Raw genomic sequence first — 5,446 nt, forward strand, 5'->3', positions numbered from 1 at the left:
AAATTGTTTTTAAAGCATTATACTCCAAAATAATAGGAATGTGGTAATAATACATGTGCTTATAGAAGTGTAAATACTAGTCCTAACCAGGTAGCTAGATTGATTTTTTTTTTTTTTTAAGCTTGGTTACTTGTTAACTAAAGTTACAAACTAAGCCAAGTATGCAGTCAAATTATGTCAGAGTCCTTTAGCTGTGAATTCACCATGGTGATGCATTTAGTCTGTTGTTTCCTGTACTTTTAGCAGCTGGAGGAGAGATGAAAACTTGATTAATCAAGGTATGCTTCTTTTCCTTTCATGTTATCATTTTGATTAATTAGTAATTACCCAACTCTTTCCTACCTTTATTAGCTTCTTCTTGTGTACTGTCAGGTTTGGAAAACTTTTGCACTACGTGACTTATCTCCTCAGAACAGACTCTGATGCTTTCTTAAATACTTTATCTCATGGCAGTATATGCTGCAAAGTGCCAGAGAACTGTTTATGAGAACAGACTATTGGATTTACAGTATATCAAATTTATACATATATATATATGCATTAAATGTATAGCTGGTTTTGTGTAATTAATATTCAAACCCATCAACTGTAGTTGATGAGCTGCAACATGCAAAGAATTGCTAAATAAAGATTTTGAAGAAATAAAAGAAAAAGCAATATATATCAGTCTGTTTAAAAAGTTACAGTCACACTAAATGAAAATTTTCTAAATACTTGGGAGGTCTAGCTTACTCTAAAGAAAATGTAAGAAATATTTTAATAGTTATTGAATTTCTATTAAACATTATGTTGTTTATTCCAGTAAAGTTCAATAATTATTTATATATTAAATATAATAGTAAATTTCAGTCTCTTTTTTCTAAGAAAGAATTATTGAAGTCAATCAGTTTGGTAAAATAATGAAATTAGTTGGGCTCCACTGTATCTCATTTCAAAACATCTGGTGAATGAAAATAAATCCTAGTATTGCATGGATAGATTGATGTGTTAATTGAATATAATCCCTTACAATAAATAAAAGACAAAGAAAACACGTTTGTTATTTGTTAAGGTTTTTTCCCTGACTATAAATTCACTACAGCACAAATTCAGAAAAGGCAGAGTTATTTTATGTATCTGGTTTTTAAAGGATAAAATATCAACAGCACAATTTAAACTTGACTTCTGCATTGATGGTGGGTTACCAATAGCCTTCAGCAGATTTTGTGCAAGGTAATTTTGGTACATCTGAACTAAGAAACAAATTTTAACTATCAGCTGAACCATTTAAATTTAAGGGGTTGTGTGCAAAATGTTTAAATGAAAATTCATGAACACTTTAACGTCAATAAACTGCAGGAAAAAATAATAATTTGCAAGGTCAAACCCAATAAAACAAGACACTTCTTGGTAGCTTTTAAGTCCATTGTATCATTGTCAATCTTTAAACAGGTAATAAACCTCTTAGAATGACTTAGAGGAAATCCTATGACATTCTAAGTATTTAGCATAAATCTTTTATAAATATACCCACTTTGTTAAAGACAACGGGGATGACCTGTGGATATCTGTGGATGTCAGTTGTTCAAGTAAATCAAAAGAAAGGTAGTTTTGGAGTGGAGTCACACTGAAACACTTCAGTGACAAACACTGCAGCTAGCTTTAGAAACACCACACACTGATGCATAACCAACAAACAAAAAACCAACACAAACGTTCCTCAGTTTTGAATACAAACTAAGATAGATTATAGATGTTAATTGTGTCTTGGATCAAGTGTTTTGCTCAGTCATTTTTCAGTAGTATAAAGGAGACAGTAGTAATAGCTAGGATTTATAGAGACTTATTATTTATACATATTAGAGGACTCTATAAAGAGGCAAATCTATTTTTTCTTCTTCTTTTAAGATAGGAAAATGGAAACAGAATGAAGAGTGACCTGCTTAAATTCGTCTAGAAAACCATGACAAAATTTAAAACTGAACTCTTACCCTTGATTCTTTGTTGAGGCTCAATCTGTTATAACACAAGGAACCAGAGAGAGCTGAAACAGTGCAGTGCTTGAAGTCTTGATAAAAAAAGGTTAAAGGCAACAGCAGCCTGTGAATGCTGCTCTGCTCCTGATTCAAGCTTACCCAGTGGGGGGAAGGCTGGGTCACTGTGGACATGACTTGAGAAAATCTAGGGGGAAGCTTGAACAAATCATTTCTGATCTATGAATGAAAACGTGGAAGCTCAGTGTCTTTTCTTCTGCTCAGCTGCTCCCTATTCAGTTGCAAATAAAGGCACTTCTATTACCGTGTGAGTTAATGAAGGAAATGGGTAAGATCATTCTGTAGACAGCAGCTCAGCAGATTTGGTGGCAACAAATGGTCACACCATTTAACCTACTTAGACAGAGGTCCAAGAGTAGCTGTGTTATCTGTAATGAGCTCATTAATGTCTACAGTCAAAGACACACATTTTAAAAGCTCTCCAAATAGATACAATACTTAGTTAATCAATATAAGGAACATCATAATATTAAGGAAAGTGTGTCTAAATTGTGCTTATTCAAATTCATTCAAAATGTCTCTAAACTTACGCACCAATCTTTACTTTCATTTAAGTCTTATCTTGATATATATCAAAGGTATTTCTCTTTAAAATTAGGTTAGTTTTAACGCCACCGTTCTTTTTTTTTCATATTTTTTTCTTTTGTCTGAAGAGTATTCATCCATTACATAAATCAAAATAATGAAAAGCAGTGCTTTTCTGGCCTGACTTTTGACAAGATTCCTACTGATTAGTTAAAAAAAAAAAAGTATTACACTGAACCATCTCAAGTTTTAACTTTAAAGGCATTCTTCTGTGTTTTATTCTGCAAGTTTGCTTCTCACATATTTTTAAATGAATGCAATTAGATAAAAACTTACTGCTGAAAATCAAGTAAGCCTTCAATTAAGCCTCAAAAAAGGTGCTTGGTAGTTAATACTTCAGAAGCTGACATTTAATTAATACAACATAGTTCAAAATGTTCAAACATGCATGAATTTTCCAAAACAGCAGCCGATGAACAAAATACTGGGAAAATAAAATAAAAAAAAAAAAAAATTGAGAAAAGGGATGGCTCAGGGGGTAAAATACTCACTTTCATCTCTTCTTTGATTCTGTATTCAATCATCCACAGAGGACACAGTCTGGATCACAAACCCACACCTAATTTATCAGCATGGGCAGGATCCTCACCTCTTCTCCAATACTTCATGACTAATCTATCATGGACTTTTAATAGCCTCTAGCAGAAGAAAGTCTTCTGGCAGGTCAGATTCATGACCTCTATACAATAAGATCCACAGTCTACAGCCAGAAATATTTTCGTCTTTGCACCTCCCTAATACACATGGCTTTGAACAATTTTCACATGAGTACACTCTCAACATCAGTTCCCATACAATCTATTTTCTGAAGAGATCTTAATAATATTCTTCACCTTATTCATCTCTTCATCAGGGAAAGGTTCTGTAGTCTGACTCATGATGTCCTAAAAATTTTCAGTGTTCACCATGATACTTCAAATATCTGCTTTCTCTTTCTATATCACTAAAACAAGTAATTATTAGAAACTTCACCTGATAGAGTATTCATTTTCTCTTATGTCTTCCACAGGAATGTCATCAAAATCTCCTCCTCATAATTACTAACAGGTGAACAGAGTTCAAGACATCACATCTGAAGAGAAATAAAAATGTTCCTTTTTGTTCCAAGGTTTTAAGCAGTTTTCTTCAGGTGCCTTATTTACTAGCAGACACAAACCAGTCGGGGCCTATAATCCATGCTATCTTCTGCAGGTGAGCTCTGGCCCTGTAAATATGGTTTATACTGGGGGAAGGAGTTGGGCAGTGTTGGATCCCAGGGACTGTCCTTGCCCTGAGAGGGGCTGACCTGGGGTCCCCTTGTCCAGCCTGTCCTAGCTCCAGCTCTGGAAATGCCACTGGGGAAGGGACCAGCAGACCCTGGCAGTGCTGGATGGACAAACACCCTCTGCGGTGGCAGAGGAGCTGTGAGGCAGCTTTCACCTCTTCCCTGGAAGCAGGAGAAAGGGAGCAGATGGGGAGGGGAGAATGCATTAAAAGAAAGCCCCAGCACTAAGGAGGAAAAATATCTTACCATCAACACCACACTCCCCTCAGTGAAGACCTCAGGATAGTCATAACTCATCCTAAACCTCCTCAGTCTTCAAGGAGACTTAAAATGTCAACCTTGGAACACACTAGAATGTGTGAAACTGAACACACTGGAACTTGAAAGGGTGGGCATAACTCCAGAGGAAAGGGGCAGATACTAGAAACACTCAGATAAATATTTTGATATTTTATTAATAAGGCCTTTCTCTTTTACTTGCATTATTTGGACTATTAGAGCACCACAGCATCTATACTCTTAGCTCTAGAAAGATGTGCAATTCGCTTTCACCCATAATAAGATTTTGGTTTTAACAGAGGAAAAACATAAATCCTACAGAAACACTGAAAAGCAGAACTGGCCACAAAGTCTAGGCCTTTTGTCTGCACTCATTTTTTCATACCAGAAGTTTATCCTAGTAAAACAAGATGTGATTAGAGGATGGAAAGTCAGGAAGCAGACAATGCATGTGACTTGTTTCTCTCTCAGCATTCCTTGTTCACAAGGTTAGGAATCCTCTTCCGAAATAGAGAGAAATGGTGCTACAGCAGTGCCAGTATGACACAGTGACTGCATCAGCTTGACTCCATTGACATTAGCACTTCACATTAGCTAATGTCAGTGGACTAATTAGTACTGTAGTGCTGTACTTTTGAAGTTAATGTCCTAGTCATCCTTACATTACAGCTGTAGCATGACGGAGTCACTCAGTGGGGAAGGGACTTTGGGAGGTCTGTAGTCACACCTCCTGCCCAAACCAGCAGGGCAAGCTCTGTGGTCAGACCAAGCCTCTTAGGGCTTTCTCCAAGCAGGTCTTGAAAAGCTCCAGGGATGAGGTTTAAAACAGTTAACTCCCATGCTTGGCTGTCCTTGAGAGAAAAAAAAAATATTCCGCCTAGGCTTAAGCATCTTGTTTCAATTGATATCTGTTTTGTTTGTCCCAGCTCCTTCCCTGCAGCCATCTCTTCTCCAGGATTAAGAAGTCTATCTCCCTCAGCCTCTCCTCACATGGCAAGTACTCAAGAATTGATTGGTTTGACATGTATCCTCTTGCCTTTCTCCAGCTTCTATATGCCTTTGTTATACTCGGTGGTCCAAACTGGACACAGCAACTCAGTGTGATCTAATGAGTGATGAATAGAAGGGATAGAGCAAATAATAATATGGTTTATGGATAAAATGTTATTTCTTAATGCATTACTTGAATTGTTCAATATTATCAAGTGTGTACTTGAAAAGGCTCCTGCTATTGTTAATGCAGTCCAGGAAATATTTATGATTACATAAGCCAATGATGTGGGCA

At 36.3% G+C, this 5,446-nt stretch overlaps 1 long non-coding RNA gene across 1 annotated transcript; it reads left to right on the top strand.

Moving 5' to 3' along the window:
- The first annotated feature begins 202 nt into the window (after positions 1–202).
- Positions 203–5,151, top strand: LOC138119774 (uncharacterized). The gene is made up of 3 exons (XR_011155614.1): positions 203–278; positions 3,628–3,809; positions 5,088–5,151. It is a non-coding gene; the product is annotated as an uncharacterized lncRNA (long non-coding RNA).
- Positions 5,152–5,446: the final 295 nt, after the last annotated feature.

Source organism: Aphelocoma coerulescens, chromosome 1 (genome assembly GCF_041296385.1).
Source record: "Aphelocoma coerulescens isolate FSJ_1873_10779 chromosome 1, UR_Acoe_1.0, whole genome shotgun sequence".
In the NCBI taxonomy this organism is placed as follows: Eukaryota; Metazoa; Chordata; class Aves; order Passeriformes; family Corvidae; genus Aphelocoma; species Aphelocoma coerulescens.